Here is a 20,003-nt window from a genome sequence, read left to right as displayed (position 1 = left end):
CAAAACCTAGAACGCCTTTATTTTAAACTTGGGCGCATTACACCAAAGGGGGAATGACGATGGACCAGTGTTGGCTTCTGATCGGGTGAAGGTGTCCGAATCCTGTATGTGTGTGTATAGCGAATTAAATTCAAAATACTAACCACAATATACAAAGCCATCCACAGCTCTGCCCCGAGCTACATCACCAATCTTGGGCTGGATTCACAAAGAGTTACGCCGCCGTATCAGTAGATACGCCGACGTAACTCGGAATCTAAGCCTATCGTAAGTTTAAGTGTATGCTCAAACTGAGATACACTTAAACCTAGCTAAGATACGATGGCCTGCGCCGTCGTATCTTAGGGTGCAATTTTTCCGCTGGCCGCTAGGTGGCGCTTCCGTTGATTTCAGCGTAGAAAATGTAAATTACTAGATATGCCAATTCACTAACGTACGCTTGCCCGTCGCAGTAAAGATACGCTGTTTCCGTAAGAGGTACGCCGCGTAAAGATAAAGCTGCCCCCTAGGTGGCGTAGCCAATGTTAAGTATGGCCGTCGTTCCCGCGTCGAAATTTGAAAATTTTACGTCGTTTGCGTAAGTCGTCCGTGAATGGGGCTGGACGAAATTTACGTTCACATCGAAACCAATACGTCCTTGCGGCGTACTTTGGAGCAATGCACACTGGGATATGTACACGGACGGCCACCAATCATTTACATAAACACGCCCCCTCATCCGAATTAGGCGCGCTTACGCCGGCCCCATTTATGCTACGCCGCCGTAACTTAGGAGGCAAGTGCTTTGTGAATTGTAAATACGATACGCTACGCCGCCTCAAAGATGCGCCGATCTACGTGAATCCAGCCCCTTGTCTCCAAAAATATCCCAAACCGTCATCTCTGCTCTTCTCCAGACCTCCTACTGTCAAGCTCTCTCGTCTCCTCCTCCATGCTCATCTCCAGGATTTCTCCAGAGCCTCTCTCATCCTCTGGAACTCGCTAACTATCCGGCTGTCCCCTACTTTTGCTACCTTCAGGCGACCTCTGAAAACTCATCTCTTCAGGGAAGCCTATCACGTCTCCAAATAGTTTGTTACCACTTCCATCAACTTATTCCCCACAGTTACAACCTTTTGTATCACCTGCCCCACCCTATTAGATTGTAAGCTCTTCTGAGCAGGACCCTTGTATTTTATTGTATTATAACTGTATTGTCTCCTTTTTAATATTGTAAAGCGCTCCGTAAACTGCGGCATATACCGGCGCTATATAAATCCTGCATAATAACCATGGCCGCTAGATATTAATTGAACATAGTCTACAGGGGAGCCATTTGTTCCAAATTACACTCAACATATACAGGCGTAACCTGGTGCAAAAGGTGGCGTTGGCCTTTAAGTAAATTGGGCATTTGGATAGGTTTGTAAGCAGGTGCGGTTGGGTGGACTGCCCCTAGGGGGCTCTGTCCTAAAAATTCTTTGCGGTAACAGTGAATAATGTAATTGGGTGTTGGGTCCCTTTTTTTTTTTTTTTTTTTTTTTTTTTTTTTCTCTCTGACAAAGCCTTTCTGTAGCGATGTAGGGGTAGAGGCAATGGCCATATAAATATACCAGGTTGGGAAGAGGCTAGTGCAGCTGGGGATGGGAGCCAGATGGCCCACCAGCATGCCAATGTAGTCAGCTGTGAAGATGGCCTGGATAGGGCTGGATGCCAGGCTTTACTGCACAAAGGGCTCACTGTGTAGTCCTCCTGCCTCTTATGGTTGGGGAGGATAAGAACGGGCTGAAAAAAGCCTTTCAGGCCAGGCCAAGTATTCTCTGCTGCGATTTCTATTCCCCTTGAGGTGCTTGGAGAAGTGTACAGATACTAGAGGAGCAGCTTCAGCAGTCTTCTTTCTGGAACAACATGCAGGAAGTTGTGAGTTGGATCCATGGAGCCTTGGGCACGTCGGAGCCCTCTGAGTGAGTGCTAATGACCCTGGAAAGGCGAGAGACTATGCGAAGGGAAGATGGCTTAATGGTGAAGTACTGTGTACTGCTTTCACATAATGACTGCTGTGGTACATCCACTATAAGTGACCCCCGTGTAGTATATGTTGCCATCTTCTGTAGAAACATCAGTAACGTGAGGGAACGGTTGTATATAAATTTTTTTTTTTGTGTGTGAACATTCCTATCGTGCAGGGTTTGACAAACCCTGGGCGCCAGGTCGCACTTGCGACTAGAATTAGCGACCTGTGTATATATAAAATTGTATTATTATTATACATTTTTTTTTTTTTTATTCTAACACCCTAGAGAATAAAATGGCGGCCATTGCAATACTTTCTGTCACACCGTATTTGCGCAGCGGTCTTACAAGCTTTTTAATAAAAAAATAAGACACCAGTAAAGTTAGCCCAATTTTTTTTTATATTGTGAAAGATAATGTTACGCCGAGTAAATTGATACTCAACATGTCACGCTTCTAAACTTTGTCCGCTTGTGGAATGGCGACAAACTTTTACCCTTTAAAATCTCCATATGCGACGTTCTACAGGTTGCATGTCTTGAGTTACAGAAGAGGTCTAGGGCTAGAATTATTGCTCTCGCTCTACCAATCGCGGCGATACCTCACATGTGTGGTTTGAACACCACTTTCATATGCGGGCGCTGCTCACGTATGCAATCGCTTTTGCACGCGAGCTCGGCGGGACGGGGCACATTCCTGGCTTCTCACTTTTTTTAGCTGGCTCCTAGATTCCAAGCAAATTTGTCAAGCCCTGCTATCGTGAATATAAAGGCTGATGGGGGATGTCCTAAGGCCAGTGGCATGGAATTGGACACAATATGGCAGAGGTTCAAGCAGGTGCGTTATTCTATCAAGAAGCAGGGTGGGGACTTGTACCTCTTTGTGCCAACCAGCCAATCGGAATACCCCTCGCAGGCTTGTGTTTTTTTTTTTTTTTCATACCAGTTAGAGGGTTGCCTAAGATTCTTACGTTGGGCTTCTTTCATACCAGCGGGGTTGCTGAAGATCCCTGCGTTGGGTTTCTTTCATACCAGCGGGGTTGCTGAAGATCCTTGCGTTGGGCTTCTTTCATACCTGCGGGGTTGCTGAAGATCCCTGCGTTGGGTTTCTTTCATACCAGCGGGGTTGCTGAAGATCCTTGCGTTGGGCTTCTTTCATACCTGCGGGTTGCTGAAGATCCTTGCGTTGGGCTTCTTTCATACCTGCGGGGTTGCTGAAGATCCTTGCGTTGGGCTTCTTTCATACCAGCGGGGTTGCTGAAGATCCTTGCGTTGGGTTTCTTTCATACCAGTGGGGTTGCTAAAGATCCTTGCGTTGGGCTTCTTTCATACCAGCGGGGTTGCTGAAAATCCTTGCGTTGGGTTTCTTTCATACCAGCGGGGTTGCTGATGATCCTTGCGTTGGGCTTCTTTCATACAAGCGGGGTTGCTGAAGATCCTTGCGTTGGTTTCTTTCATACCAGCGGGGTTGCTGAAGATCCTTGCGTTGGGCTTCTTTCATACCAGTGGGGTTGCTGAAAATCCTTGCGTTGGGTTTCTTTCATACCTGCGGGGTTGCTGAAAATCCTTGCGTTGGGTTTCTTTCATACCAGCGGGGTTGCTGATGATCCTTGCGTTGGGCTTCTTTCATACAAGCGGGGTTGCTGAAGATCCTTGCGTTGGGATTCTTTCATACCAGCGGGGTTGCTGAAGATCCTTGTGTTGGGCTTCTTTCATACCAGCGGGGTTGCTGAAGATCCTTGCGTTGGGTTTCTTTCATACCAGCGGGGTTGCTGAAGATCCTTGCGTTGGGCTTCTTTCATACCAGCGGGGTTGCTGAAGATCCTTGCGTTGGGCTTCTTTCATACCAGCGGGGTTGCTGAAGATCCTTGCGTTGGGCTTCTTTCATACCAGTGGGGTTGCTGAAGATCCTTGCGTTGGGCTTCTTTCATACCAGCGGGGTTGCTGAAGATCCTTGCGTTGGGCTTCTTTCATACCTGCAGGGTTGCTGAAGATCCTTGCGTTGGGCTTCTTTCATACCAGCGGGGTTGCTGAAGATCCCTGCGTTGGGCTTCTTTCATACCAGCGGGGTTGCTGAACATCCTTGTGTTGGAATTATTTCATACCCGGGTGGATCTTGGAGTTTGTTTGTTTTTCATAGTGGGCGGGTTGCTAAAGATCCTGGAGTTGGGTTTCAAGTATGAGGTGTGGTGTGTTTTTGGTTTTATTTTGTATGGGGTATAATATTTTTATTACATTTTTTTTTTTTTTTTTTTTTTTTTTTTTGATGATGGCGTCCCGAGAACATTGAGTAGGCAGTTTGGTCTTTCCTTGGTGCTATGTTGGGTTTCCTGTTATTGAGAGGTTGGTTTGTACGCTGTGATTTATGGCTGCACAGGTGTGGTGGTGGGAGTCTGGAAACCACAGGAAGCTTATGGACGGGTTACATGTACAGGGTGTGCCAAGTACGACCGTAATCAGCGCTGTTTATATCTTTGTGTAGGTCCCTGCCCTGTCGCCCACGCTGCCTCCTATTTCCTTTCATTGTGGCCACAGAAATCATTTTTAACGTATGAAGGTAATGCTTTCTTTTTTAGCTTAGGATGGAGTGGAGGGATTGGAACACCCTAAAGTTTTTTTTTTGTTGTTTTTTTTTTTTTTTTTATTCTGGTGACCATTCTTCTCAAATCCCCCCCCCCCCCCCCCCCCAGTCCATACCAGACCCTTATCCAAGCACGCAGCCTGGCCGGTCAGGAAAGGGGGTGGGGACAAGAGAGCGCTCCCCTCCTGAACCGTACCATGCCACATGCCCTCAACATGGGGGGGGTGTGCTTTGGGGCAGGGGGTGCACTGCTTATGGGGCATACGACCTGGTACGCTTGTCCCCACCCCCTTTCCTGACCGCCAGGGTGCGTGCTCGGATAAGGGTCTGGTATGGACTTTGGGGGAGGGACTCCACGCTGTTTTTTTCAGGCGTAGGGGGTTCCCTTTAAAACCCCTACCAGACCGAAGTGCCTGTTATGCTCTTGGGGCGCCCATGCCAGGGTTTTTTTTTTTTTTTTTTTTCATCTGGCGTCGAGTTCCCCCTCAAGATCATCAGAGCACAAGTCGCATGCCAAAGTCGGATCAGGCAAGATGGCGTTCCGACTTTGATCCGACGTCAGTGATATTCAATGGGCTGAAGTCGAACCAAAGTAGTACAGGGAGCATTTTCAAAGTCGGCCGGCTTGTGTCGGACCAGTTAAGACGCCTCCCATAATTTTTTTTTTTTTTTTTTTTAAGCTGTGTGTAAATGCATACATTTCTCCTTCCTTTCTTTTTCTTTCTTTCTTTTTTTCTTTCTTTTTTTCTTTTTTTTTTTTCTTTCTTCTTTTTTTTTCTTTTCTTTCTTTTCTTTCTTTTTTTTCTTTCTTTCTTCTTTCTTTCTTTCTTTCTTTCTTTTTTTTCTTTTTCTTTTTCTTTTTCTTTCTTTTTTTCTTTCTGTTTCTTTCTTTCTTTCTTTCTTTGTCTTTCTTTCTTTGTCTTTCTTTCTTTGTCTTTCTTTTTCTTCTTTCTTTGTCTTTCTTTCTTTCTTTCTTTCTTTGTCTTTCTTTCTTTGTCTTTCTTTCTTTGTGCCTAAGACTTATAGACGACTCCTGTGCTCTTTCTTGATTCTAAAAGGAAAATCTGCTTCCAGCACAACTTTTTCTGACCATCCCCTCTGTCTGCCTGGAATGCTGGCATTGCTGATGCCAGTACAGTACACAGTGCAAAAGTTCTGCATATTTCCTGTTAGTGACTCCAAATGGAGCCAAAGGGTCAGCATAGTAGCCAGGCAGATGGCATTTTCAGCAATGGCAGACTCCATTTTTGTCTCTGAAATGGCATATGTGTGCTTGAGATTTGTTTTTGTGTGTATGTGCTTCCCCTTCATACATTGCTCTTGTTTTCGTTGTGCAGGGCCCAGAGTGCTGCCGATATGGGGGAACAACTTCTAATGTCATAGAAGGTTCTGGATGGTGCGATAGATGGCTGCTGCCAAAAAAGGTAATTTTTATTCCATTTTGTGTGTTCTTTATATAATTTTTTTTTTTTTTTTTTTCTCTTTCATTTGTACAGAGGAACACTGGGCCATCCAGTTTCTGCACCAGAGGAGCTTACACTTTAATGTGCCCCCATAGTAACACACCACTGTTGTTGTTCATTTTATATAGCACTGATATACCGTATTTATCGGGGTATAGCGCGCTCCCGTGTATAACGCTCACCCCTAAAGTTGCCCCGAATTCCTGTGGAAAAAAGTTTTTTTTGTACTTATAGTTTTGGTGTCTTGCGCGGTGTCCATCGGCGGCCTCGTTGGGTCCCGCGTCCGTCTGCGGCTTCGGGTGTCCTCTTCGTCGGGTCCGGCGTCCTTCTGCGGCGTCCTCCCCGCTCGTTTCCTGCGCCGAGTTTGAATACTGCGCCGACATATCCCGAGAGCAGTACACTCGGGTATCGTCGGGCAGGCTCGGCTACTCTCGCGCTGACGTCCTGTACGTCCAGGACGTCAGCGCGAGAGGCGCCGAGACTGCCCGAAGATACACGAGTGTACTGCGCTCGGTATATGCCGGCGCAGTATTCAAACTCGGCGCGGAAAGCGGTATCGGCGTATATCGCGCACCCATGATTTTGCCCTGATTTTCAGGGCAAAATAGTGCGCGGTATACGCCGATAAATACGGTATATACTGCGTTGCTGTACAGAGAACACTGAGACAGTCATATCAGTCTCTGCACCAGAGAGCTTACACTCTGTCCCCTCCCTTGCAATCGCATACTTATTATTTATAGCTCTGACATATACCGCAGTGCTGTACAGAGATCACTGAGCCAGCCACATCAGTCTCTGTACCAGAGGAGCTTACACTCTATTATTACAATTGGCATATATAGCTCTGACATATATCATATTGTTGCATAGAGACCCCTGAGCCCGGTATAAGTCGGAGATGGTAGAAGCGCACTTTGCCGTTGCTCGTCACTCTTTTATCACATATCGCGTTCCCATTATTCTGCCCGCGGTTGCTGATGGCGCTGTGTGAGCAGCTTAAACGGGAGCAGACAGTAACCTAATTATCGTCAGTCTGTGTAATGTGAGTGAATGGACCCCCCGAGGAGGTGTCTGAACTCTAACAAACCTACCATTAATCAATGAGGGGACATCATGTGTCGCGTCTGCCGGGGCCCCATACACCTCTCATTGTCACCCTCTTCCTCGTCGTGTCGGCGGTTCCTTTTATCGTAGTTTCACATGACGGCACCTCTTTATGTTACCTGCGATGGAGGAATCTGTTCCCTGACGGATCACACGATGTACAGATGGGAAGCGCCAACGCTCATTACCGTGACCAACCTCCCACTGCGCCACACAGGAATGTATTTCTATCATCTGATCGCAATGAGGTGTCCCAAGAAATCTGAAAAGTCATGTTCATTGCCGGCACTGTGTGTGTGCGCGTTTGCACACTTCACGAGAATCGGGAGGCCACATGTCAGAATCGCATCATTAGTTTGAGGTTCTTGTGACTATAGATTTTGGCTGGAGTAGAGAATGTTAAAGCAGAGCTCCATCCCAAAATAATACAAAAACGAATGGCCCATTTTAACCTTTTCATGCCTAAGCCTATTTCTGACATTTGGGGGCAGATCCACGTACATCGGCGCATTGTTGCGGCCGGCGTAGCGTATCTCTGATACACTACGCCGCCGTAACTTACAGCGTAATTTCCTTATCCTCAAAGAATTTGCGCCGTAAGTTACGGCGGCGTAGTGTAACTTTGGCGGCGTAAGGGCGCGCAATTCAAAGCAATGTGATGGGGGCGTGTTTTATGTAAATACGTTGTGACCCGACGTAAATGACGTTTTTTATTAAACTGCGCATGCGCCGTCCGTGGGGGTATCCCAGTGCACATGCTTGAAATTAAACCGGAACAAGCCAGGGCTTACGACGGTGACGTCATTCTACGCAAATCCCTATTCGCGAACGACTTACGCAAACAACGTAAAAAATTCTAAATTCGAGGCGGGAACGACAGCCATACTTAACATTGAGTACGCCTCATATAGCAGGGGTAACTATATGCCGGAAAAAGCTGAACGCAAACGACGTAAAAAAATGCGCCGGGCGTACGTTCGTGGATCGCCGTAACTAGCTAATTTGCATACTCAACGCGGAATTCGACGGAAACGCCACCTAGCGGCCGCGGAAAAATGCACCTACGATCCGACAGCGTACTAAGACGTACGCCAGTCAGATCGAGCCCAGATGCCGTCGTATCTTGTTTTGTAGATACAAAACAAAGATACGATGTGGGAACTTTGAAATTACGCGGCGTATCAATAGATACGCCAGCGTAGATCTTCTGTGGATCTGGCCCATTGTGTTTACAAGTTAAAATCCGTATTTTTGCTAGAAAATTACTTGGAACCCCCAAACATTATATATATTTTTTATGTAAAGCAAGGTGAATTTGCGCTTCTGCTTAATGGTGTCAAATATAAAAATAAATGAAAAAATTTATGGCAGATAACCTGTAAGTGAGTATTATTAAAGGTTAAGCCCAAATTAGGACACTTCAAGACTCTAATTGGGTTCAGTGTGTGAGATAAGGTTTGAGATGAAAAATTTCAATATGGTGCTGCAATAATAGAGTTTGCTGGAATATTCAGCAAGCAAAAGTATGTTGGTAAGGTAATAGTGCGCAACCCACAAACTTATAGGTGAAAAAAGAAAAACATGACATATGAAAAAACAGGAATAAAGTCTATAATAAAAATTTCCTGTGTGAAAAAATAGTTCAGTTCATGTGTTTTGGACTATTTTTTCACACAGGAAATTTTTATTATAGACTTTATTCTTGTTTTTTCATATGTCATGTTTTTCTTTTTTCACCTATAAGTTTGTGGGTTGCGCACTATTACCTTACCAACATATATATTTTTTAGCAGAGACTCTAGAGAATAACTTGGCGATTGTTGCAATGTTTTATGTCACACGGTATTTGTGCGGCGGTGTTTTAAACGCACCTATTTTCATGATTTTTTTTAAAATGAAAAAGTAAAGTTAGCCCAATTTGTTTGCATAATGTGAAAGATGATGTTACGCCGAGTAAATGGATACCAAGCATGTCACACTTTATAATTGCACGCACTCGTGGAATGGCGACAAACTACGGTACCTAAAAATCTCCATAGGTGACGCTTTAAACTTTTTTTTACAAGTACCAGGTTAGAGTTACAGAGGAGGTCTAGTGCTAGAATTATTGCTCTCGCTCTGACGATCGCGGCGATGCCTCACATGTGTGATTTGAACACCGTTTTCATATATGGGTGTGACTGGGTATATATGGGTATATTGCGCAAGCTCGCGCGCGCGGGGGGGGCTTTAAAAAATGTTTTTCTTTTTTTTTCCTATTTATTATATTATATTATGTAAACATTCCTTGTGACAGTAATAGGGTGACAGGTACTCTTTATGGAGGGATCGGGGGTCTAAAGGACCCCTGAGCCCTCCTTTGCACTTCAAAGTATTCAGATCGCCGAAAACTGCGATTCTGAATACTGTGTACTTTTTTAAATCCGGCGCCATTGGCACCGAGAAACCCGAAAGTGACATCATGACGTCGCTTCCGTGTTAACATTGCGGAGACTGAATCGGAGCCGTTTACAGCTTAGTTTCAGTCTGCGCCTGGACACTGGAGGCGCCGGATTGAAGCCTCCAGGTGGACGGGAGGCCCGGTCCAGAGAGGCGGCGGGAAGGGGGGAGTTTCCCCTCACGCTCCTCCGCATAACAATCGAGCGGCTTTTAGCCCATCGTTTATGTCTGGATAGCCAATCGCCGTCTCTAAACAACAGTAGCTGCAGGCATCATCCCGGTATAACCCCCGAAAGCCGAGGACGCATATATGCGTACACTTGGCACAAAAGGGTTAAGGATAAAACAACAAAACCAGCGTTTGCAGCAATATTCCCCTGCAATCTGGAGATTTTGGCCCGGATTCACAAAGCCCTTACGCCGATGTATCTCGAGATACGCCGCGTAAGTGTAAATATGCACCGTCGATCTATGCGCCGAACTACGCCTGATACCAAGATACGCCTGAAAATAGTAGGCTTCATCCGACCGACGTAACTTTCCTACACCGCGTATCTTGGGCGCATATTTACGCTGCCGCAATTGGCACTCCCATTGATTTCCTATTCACATATGCTAATGAGGGAGATACGTCGATTGGGGGACTCCCCCAAAATCCATACCAGACCCTTATCTGAGCATGCAGATCAGGAAAGGGGGGTGCGAGCACTTCTCCCCCCCCCCCCCGGACCATACCAGGCCAGGTCATGTGCCCTCAACATGTTCTCACAGCGTTCTCTCCCACTGAAATGCTATGGCCCCCGTGTGCCATTACTTATATAGCCATGAGGTTGGGCTACCCAGTGATGTCATCTGAAGCCCTGCGTCCTTGTGACTTCACCGCCCCATCATGCCCTAGAAGAGGAGAATCTGTGCAGAAAGGAGAACCGGCAGCAGAAGAAGACTTCAGCAGAGAGGGTGAAGAACCGGAGGATGAAGACCTCGCCGGGAGAAGAAGAAATCGCAAGATGCCGGAGTTGCTTTTTATTCTTTTTGGGTGAATGGGTAGAGTACAATGTACCCCATACTTATTTGCATAGGGTTGGGGGCCAGGATTCCGATAAGACCCTCCACCTGGAGATGGCCAGGTTGTCGGAAAGAGGCCCTTGTTCCTGCATGATCGGATAAGGGTCTGGTTTGGATTTGGGGGGGGGGTTTATGCCTCGTTGTTTTTTTTTTTTTTGTGGGTGTTCCCTTTAAACAAACAAAAAATAAAATTCATTTTGGTGAGGGTTCCTCTTCGCGATCCTCGGCACACAAGCTCCACTGCAAGTCGGATCATCAGTATTTGACTTCTGTGCGACTTCTATTCAAATGAATGGGCTCTCATAGGGAACCATTGATTTTGAATGTAGGCAGAGAAACACTTGCTAAAAGCCAATGTGGCTAAACATGCATCAACACAATGCAAAAAGCTACCAAAAGGGCGTTCTTACAGCCGCATTTTCCTGCTGTTGGTAGTGGCCTTGCAGCTCATTTTTTCTAATGCCCCATGTGCACGTGGTATAATATGTATATGTGTTTTAAATGGTTTCTTGTGGTTGTTGGTTTTCTTCTCTTTGTGGTGGGTCCTAATGCCCTGGGCTCAGAGAAGTGTCCTTCAACAGTAGGTGGACCGGCAGGCAAATAGCCGTGCTGGGGATAGAGCCGACCGTTCACACCTGCAGTATGACTACAGAGCAAGCCCGGCTCTACTACCATAAATCTGCAGACGTGACAAACGTTTTATCATTTATAGGCTTGCCTCGGGCAGCAGCTCAGTGGGAGGTTCTCCGACTCCTAATCTGATCTGAAAATTTATAACAGATGAGAACTTTGTTTCCAGCTGCTCTATTTCTGATAATCTTCTATCTGGCCAGCGGTGGATTTAATCTCACCCCCCCCCCCCCCCCCTGTATCATTTCCAGCCACGTCTTCCTCTGTATGAAGATTGCTGTTGATTCACATCTTTACAAAGATGCCAGAAATTGTCTATTTTGTTTGCTTGACTCTAAATCGGGAAGGAAGATCCACAATCTTGTCTACTCTGCACAGCTTGTGTGTTTGGTGCCTTCAGATCTGAGATCCCTCCCACCCCCCAAAATTCCTACAATCTAACCTCTCAGATCACCCCAATTCCTGCACCTTCACGTCTCAGATCCAGCCCCCAGCTCCTGCACCTTCACGTGTCGGATCCAGCCCCCAGATCCTGCACCTTCACGTCTCGGATCCAGCCCCCAGATCCTGCACCTTCACATCTGGGATCCAGCCCCCAGTTCCGGCACCTTCACGTCTCGGATCCAGCTCCTGCACCTTCACGTCTAAGATCCAGCTCCTGCACCTTCACGTCTCGGATCCAGCCCCCAGATCCTGCACCTTCACATCTGGGATCCAGCCCCCAACTCCTGCACCTTCACGTCTCGGATCCAGCTCCCAGTTCCTGCACTTTCACGTCTAGGATCCAGCTCCTGCACCTTCACGTCTCGGATCCAGCTCCTGCACCTTCACGTCTAGGATCCAGCTCCTGCACCTTCATGTCTCGGATCCAGCCCCCAGTTCCGACACCTTCACGTCTGGGATCCAGCCCCCAGTTCTGGCACCTTCACGTCTGGGATCCAGCCCCCAGTTCTGGCACCTTCACGTCTGGGATCCAGCCCCCAGCTCCTGCACCTTCACGTCTCAGATCCAGCTCCTGCTTCACGTCTCGGATCCAGCCCCCAGTTCCGGCACCTTCACGTCTCTGATCCAGCCCCCAGCTCCTGCACCTTCACGTCTCTGATCCAGCTCCTGCACCTTCACGTCTCTGATCCAGCCCCCAGCTCCTGCACCCACGTCTCGGATCCAGCCCCAGCTCCTGCATCTTCACGTCTCGGATCCAGCCCCCAGTTCCTGCACCTTCACGTCTCGGTTCCAGCCCCCAGTTCCGACACCTTCACGTCTGGGATCCAGCCCCCAGTTCTGGCACCTTCACGTCTGGGATCCAGCCCCCAGTTCTGGCACCTTCACGTCTGGGATCCAGCCCCCAGTTCTGGCACCTTCACGTCTGGGATCCAGCCCCCAGTTCTGGCACCTTCACGTCTGGGATCCAGCCCCCAGTTCTGGCACCTTCACGTCTGGGATCCAGCCCCCAGTTCCTGCACCTTCACGTCTGGGATCCAGCCCCCAGCTCCTGCACGTCTCGGATCCAGCCCCCAGCTCCTGCACCTTCACTTGCCTGTAAAAATTGCGGAGGCATAACGTAAATAGGATACGTTACGCTCGCACAAAGTTACGCCAATCTACGTGAATCTACCCCTAAGAGTTTGCCATTCTAATTTGTGTCTATTGGCTCCCCACACAAGGGACTTAAAGTGCAGACTTCCAGATAAAAAACCTGTCTAAATATAAAGTCCTTTCCTCTCTCCTTGCTTTGAGTGACAGGTTATTTACATATCTAGCTTGGACATGTTTATCATATGTTATGTTATGTTTATCGTAATATGAGGTGATCCACAGGTCATTGTATATTACCAGGATGTGTTATGTGGGGGAGGGTGGATTTCTCACTTTTTTATACTGTGGATCACCTCATATTATGATTAACATAACATATGATAAACATGTCAAAGCTAGATATGTAAATAACCTTTTTTTATCTGGAAGTCTGTTAATTTTCACTGAACAATAAAAGAGGATTGCTCAGAGCTGGATTAACTCTGTGTGGCAAGACTGGGCACAGATGATAGGAAATCTTATACTCTACATTGTGACATCAAAAAAATAAATAAACATTTTTTGGGTTTACATCCACTTTAACCACTTCCATACCGCGCCATAGGGAAATGACGGCGGCAGGAACCCCTCGCCGATCCGGGTGGACGTCCTATGACGTCCTGTGTTCCTGGCGATCTAGGGCGCCCGCGCTCGTGACCCGGCGCGGGTGCCCGGCGGCCGGGATTGCCGGTAATCATGGCAGGAGTGTAGATCTGTGTGTGTGTGTGTGTGTGTGTGTGTAAACACACAGATCCACCTCCTGTCAGCGGTGAGGAGACCAATGTGTGTTCCCAGTACAGAGGAACACACATCGGTCTCCTCCCCTTGTGAGTCCCCTCCCCCCTACAGTTAGAACACACCTTAGGGAACATATTAACCCCTTCAACGCCCCCTAGTGCTTAACCCCTTCCCTGCCAGTCACATGTACACAGTAATCATATTTATAGCATTAATCGCTGTATAAATGTGGTCCCAAAACCGTGTCAAAAGTGTCCGATGTGTTCGCCGCAATGTCACGGTCACAGTAAAAAAACGCGAATCGCCGCCAATACTAGTAAACAAATTAATAAAATAAAAATGCCATAAATCTATCACCTATTTTGTAGACGCTATAACTTTTGCGCAAACCAATCAATATATACGATTATTGCGTTTTTTTTTTTTTTTTTTTTTTTTTTTTTTACCAAAAATATGTAGAAGAATACGTATCGGCCTAAACTGAGAAGAAAAAAAAAGTTTTTTGTTTTTTTTAAATTGTGATATTTATTAACCACTTCCATACCAGGTACTTACGCAGCTTCCCGCCCAAGCCAATTTTCAGCTTTCAGCACTGTCGCACTTTGAATGGCAATTGCGCGGTCATGCTACACTGTACCCAAACAAAATTGGCGTCCTTTTTTCCCCACAAATAGAGCTTTCTTTTGGTGGTATTCGATCACCTCTGCGATTTTTTTTTTTTGCGCAACAACGAAAAAAAGGCTGAAAATTTGGAAAAAAAATTACGTTTTTATTTTTTTAATTTTTTTGTAAATAAGTTTTCTCTTTCAATTACGGGCACTGATATGGCGGCACTAATGGGCACCGATGAGATGGCACTGATGGACATCGATGAGGTAGTACTGACGGGCACAGATGAGGTGGCACTGATTGGCGGCGCTGGTATGCGACACTGATGGGCACACATAGGCGGCACTGATGGGCACACATAGGCGGCACTGATGGGCACACATAGGCGGCACTGATGGGCACACATAGGCGGCACTGATGGGCACACATAGGCGGCACTGATGGGCACACATAGGCGGCACTGATGGGCACACATAGGCGGCACTGATGGGCACACATAGGCGGCACTGATGGGCACACATAGGCGGCACTGATGGGCACACATAGGCGGCACTGATGGGCACACATAGGCGGCACTGATGGGCACTCACATGGGCGGCACTGGGCACTCATAGGCGGCACAGATGGGCACTCATGGGCGGCACTGATGGATACTTATGGTGGCACAGATGGGCACTGATAGGTGGGCACTGGGCATGGATGGGCACTGTGGGGTGGCACTGATGGACACTGGGTGGCACTGATGGACACTGGGGTGGCGCTGATGGACACTGGGGTGGCGCTGATGGACACTGGGGTGGCAGCACTGATTTTTGCCAGGTTGCCAGTCAGTGCCCATTTGTGGGCACTGACTGGCATCTTTTTTTTTTTCTTTATGCTTTTTTTTTTTTTTTTTTTTCTTTCTTTTTTTTTTTGCCCACCCTGGTGCTCCAGGGTGGGCATCCCTGGTGGTCCAGTGTGGCGATCCGAGGGGGGGCTGCGCTGATAAACAATCAGCGCTAACCCCCCCTGTCAGGAGAGCCGCAGATCGGCTATCCTCTACTCGCGTCTGTCAGACGCGAGTGAGGAAGAGCCATCGCCGGCTCTTCCTGTTTACATCGTGATCAGCCGTGGTTGGACACGGCTGATCACGTGGTAAAGAGTCTCCGCCGGAGGCTCTTTACCGAGATCGGAGATGCAGGGTGTCAGACTGACACCCCGCATCACCGATCGCCGCGATGCGCGCCCCCACGGGCGCGCGCGGCATGAAATCCTGCAGGACGTTCTAGAACGTCCTGTCAGGATTTCATAACCACTTCCCGGACGTAAATCGGCCATAGGCCGGGCGGGAAGTGGTTAAATAAAAAAGTAAAAAATATTGTGTTTTTTTTTTTCTTTTAAATTGTCGCTCTTCTTTTGTTTTATAGCGCAAAAAATAAAAACCGCAGAGATGATCAAATACCACCAAAAGAAGCTCTATTTGTGGGGAGAAAAAACATAAAGATTTAGGCCCAGATTCGTAGATACGTTACAACCGCCGCAAGTTTTCATCGCAAGTGCCTGATACACAAAGCACTTGCAACGAAAACCTACGCCGGCGGCCTCCGGCGTAAGCCCGCGTAATTCAAAGGGCGTTTGCCATTTAAATTAGGCGCGCTCCCGCGCCGGACCTACTGCGCATGCTCCCTTTTGATATTCCCCCGTGCTTTGCGCGAAGTGACGTAATTTTTTCGAACGGCGACGTGCGTAGCACAATTCCATATTCCCGGACGTCTTACGCAAGAAGGAAACATTTTTAAATTTTGACGCGGGAACGACGGCCATACTTTATACAGCACATACGATTGCTGTGTAAAGTTAGGGCACCTAAAACGACGACTAACTTTGCGACGGGAAACTAGACTAGCAGCGACGTAGTGAACGCGAAAAACCGTTGTGGATCGCCGTAACTCCTAATTTGCATACCCAATGCTGGTTTACGACGCAAACTCCCCCCCAGCGGCGGCCGCGGTATTGTATCTTAAGATCCGACAGTGTAAAACAATTACACCTGTCGGATCTTAGGGATATCTATGCGTAACTGATTCTATGGATCAGCCCATAGATACTCTGAGAGATACGACGGCGTATCAGGAGAAACTCCATCGTATCTCTGCTGTGAATCTGGCCCCTAGTTTGGGTACAGTGTTGCATGACCGCGCAATTGTCATTCAAAATGCGACCGCGCTGAAAACTAAAAATTGGTCTGGGCAGGAAGGGGGTGAAAATGCCCGGTATTGAAGGGTTAAGAAGGGCCTCCATAGACTTGGAATGTTTCAAGGGTAGATAGACTGGGGTGTGGCACATTACATACAGTATCTTAGGGAGACCATTTTAATTAAATTTATGCGGCCCCAGATTCCAAGTGGAAGTCGGGACCGGATCCTTGCTTTGGTTTTAATGAGGGAGATAAGGGGTACTATATTGAGGGAAATGTAGTCCGCAGGGGACCGAGATATATGAACCCCCAGGTATTTATTGACATCGACTCTACACAATGGTAAACTGGCTTGGGATTCCGGGGGATTATTTATATACAGTGCCTTGCGAAAGTATTCGGCCCCCTTGAACTTTGCGACCTTTTGCCACATTTCAGGCTTCAAAAATAAAAGATATAAAACTGTAATTTTTCTTTTGAAGAATCAACAACAAGTGGGACACAATCATGAAGTGGAAAGAAATGTATTGGATATTTCAAACTTTTTTAACAAATAAAAACTGAAAAATTGGGCGTGCAAAATTATTCAGCCCCCTTAAGTTAATACTTTGTAGCGCCACCTTTTGCTGCGATTACAGCTGTAAGTTGCTTGGGTATGTCTCTATCAGTTTTGCACATCGAGAGACTGACATTTTTGCCCATTTCTCCTTGCAAATCCGCTCGAGCTCAGTGAGGTTGGATGGAGAGCGTTTGTGAACAGCAGTTTTCAGTTCTTTCCACAGATTCTCGATTGGATTCAGGTCTGGACTTTGACTTGGCAATTCTAACACCTGGATATGTTTATTTGTGAACCATTCCATTGTAGATTTTGCTTTATGTTTTGGATCATTGTCTTGTTGGAAGACAAATCTCCGTCCCAGTCTCAGGTCTTTTGCAGGCTCCATCAGGTTTTCTTCCAGAATGGTCCTGTATTTGGCTTCATCCATCTTCCCATCAATTTCAACCATCTTTCCTGTCCCTGCTAAAGAAAAGCAGGCCCAAACCATGATGCTGCCACCACCATGTTTCACAGTGGGGATGGTGTGTTCAGGGTGATGAGCTGTGTTGCTTTTACGCCAAACATAACGTTTTGCATTGTTGCCAAAAAGTTCGATTTTGGTTTCATCTGACCAGAGCACCTTCTTCCACATGTTTGTGTCTCCCAGGTGGCTTGTGGGAAACTTTAAACGACACTTTTTATGGATATCTTTAAGAAATGGCTTTCTTCTTGCCACTCTTCCATAAAGGCCAGATTTGTGCAGAATACAGGGACTGATTGTTGTCCTATAGACAGAGTCTCCCACCTCAGCTGTAGATCTCTGCAGTTCATCCAGAGTGAGCATGGGCCTCTTGGCTGCATCTCTGACCAGTCTTCTCCTTGTATGAGCTGAAAGTTTAGAGGTACGGCCAGGTCTTCGTAGATTTGCAGTGTTCTGATACTCCATCAATTTCAATATTATCGCTTGCACAGTGCTCCTTGGGATGTTTAAAGCTTGGAAATCTTTTTGTATCCAAATCCGGCTTTAAACTTCTCCAACAGTATCTCGGACCTGCCTGGTGTGTTCCTTGTTCTTCATGATGCTCTCTGCGCTTTAAACGGACCTCTGAGACTATCACAGTGCAGGTGCATTTATGCGGAGACTTGATTACACACAGGTGGATTCTATTTATCATCATTATTCATTTAGGTCAACATTGGATCATTCAGAGATCCTCACTGAACTTCTGGAGAGAGTTTGCTGCACTGAAAGTAAAGGGGCTGAAAAATTTTGCACGCTCAATTTTTCAGTTTTTTATTAGTTAAAAAAGGTTGTGTGGCAAAAGGTCCCAAAGTTCAAGGGGGCCGAATACTTTCGCAAGGCACTGTATTTGTTGTGGCAATCAAAAGCTATGACCCGGTCAGGCTGCCTGTAATTACTGACCGCCTACGGTAGTGTACAGGACACTGTTCATCAGCAGTGTTGTGCTGTCATGCCTATTCAGAAGGAGCCAGCTGCTGCCAGAATCAATAGGGGTTTAATGTTTCCAATTAAATCTATTAAATAAAGGGGAGAGGATAACTTTTATTAGTAGGGCAAGGCATAATAATGATATTTAATGTTTGCATTTTTACATATTCTTTTGCAGTGTCTTATTCCCTCTGGAGCCCCAAATCTAACTGATCTCTCTCTGCAGGTACAAAGCCAAAAGTGGCTGGCGTCCGCTTTGCTACCGGATTACCAGAGGAGGGCGCTCACAATCATGTCCACTTTGAAGAGAAGCTCCACGATTCCGTGGTCATGGTCTCCCAGGAGGCAGATGGAAATTTTTTAGTAAAGGTAATTTTTTTTTTTTAATCAAGCACCTTTTTATAATAATATGATGCTGGCTTTGTGGGACATTCTATGTAGCATATACAGGCAGTATACAGCCAATAATAATAATAATAATAATAAGGCTCCATGCACGCTGAAGCTGATAAACTGCAGTTTATTGGCGTTTTGTCCCCTATATAGTCCCCACTGTAATGTCCACGTCATCTCCCTCCCCGTCACCCCACTGTAATGTCCACGTCATCTCCCCCCCCCCCCCCCACTGTAATGTCCGCGTCATCTCCCCCCCCCCACTGTAATGTCCGTGTCATCTCCCCCCCCACTGTAATGTCCACGTCATCTTCCCCCCTACTGTAATGTCCACATCATCTCCCCCCCCCCCCCACTGTAATATCCACATCATCTCCCCCCCCACTGTAATGTCCACTCATCTTCCCCCCCCCCACTGTAATGTCCACACCACCCCCCCCACTGTAATGTCCACATCATCTCCCCCCCACTGTAATGTCCACATCATCTCCCCCCCACTGTAATGTCCACGTCATCTCCCCCCCCCCCACTGTAATGTCCACGTCATCTTCCCCCCCACTGTAATGTCCACATCATCTCCCCCCCCGTAATGTCCACATCATCTCCCCCCCCACTGTAATGTCCACGTCATCTCCCCCCCCCCCCACTGTAATGTCCACGTCATCTCCCCCCTGTAATGTCCACGTCATCTCCCCCCACTGTAATGTCCACGTCATCTCCCCCCCCCCACTGTAATGTCCACGTCATCTCCCCCCCCCCCACTGTAATGTCCGCGTCATCTTCCCCCCCCACTGTAATGTCCACGTCATCTTCCCCCCACTGTAATGTCCACGTCATCTCCCCCCCCCCCACTGTAATGTCCACGTCATCTCCCCCCCCCCCACTGTAATGTCCACGTCATCTTCCCCCCTACTGTAATGTCCACGTCATCTCCCCCCCCCCACTGTAATGTCCACATCATCTTCCCCCCCCACTGTAATGTCCACATCATCTCCCCCCCCCACTGTAATGTCCACGTCATCTTCCCCCCCCCCACTGTAATGTCCCACGTCATCTCCCCCCCCCCCACTGTAATGTCCACATCATCTTCCCCCCCACTGTAATGTCCACATCATCTTCCCCCCCCACTGTAATGTCCACGTCATCTTCCCCCCCCCCCACTGTAATGTCCGCGTCATCTCCCCCCCCCCCCCACTGTAATGGCCACGTCTTCTCCCCCCATTGTAATGTCCACGTCTTCTTCCCCCA

The 20,003-nt window shown here is 47.4% G+C and overlaps 1 long non-coding RNA gene across 1 annotated transcript; it reads left to right on the top strand.

Annotated features, from left to right (window-relative positions):
• The first annotated feature begins 5,880 nt into the window (after nt 1-5,880).
• On the top strand, nt 5,881-18,665 carry LOC120922802. The gene is made up of 2 exons (XR_005745460.1): nt 5,881-5,996; nt 18,589-18,665. It is a non-coding gene; the product is annotated as an uncharacterized LOC120922802 (long non-coding RNA).
• Nucleotides 18,666-20,003: the final 1,338 nt, after the last annotated feature.

Source organism: Rana temporaria, unplaced genomic scaffold, assembly GCF_905171775.1.
Source record: "Rana temporaria unplaced genomic scaffold, aRanTem1.1, whole genome shotgun sequence".
Classification (NCBI taxonomy): domain Eukaryota; kingdom Metazoa; phylum Chordata; class Amphibia; order Anura; family Ranidae; genus Rana; species Rana temporaria.
Note: the sequence above shows the minus strand (reverse complement) of the source record. Positions and strands in the feature narration are given on the sequence as shown.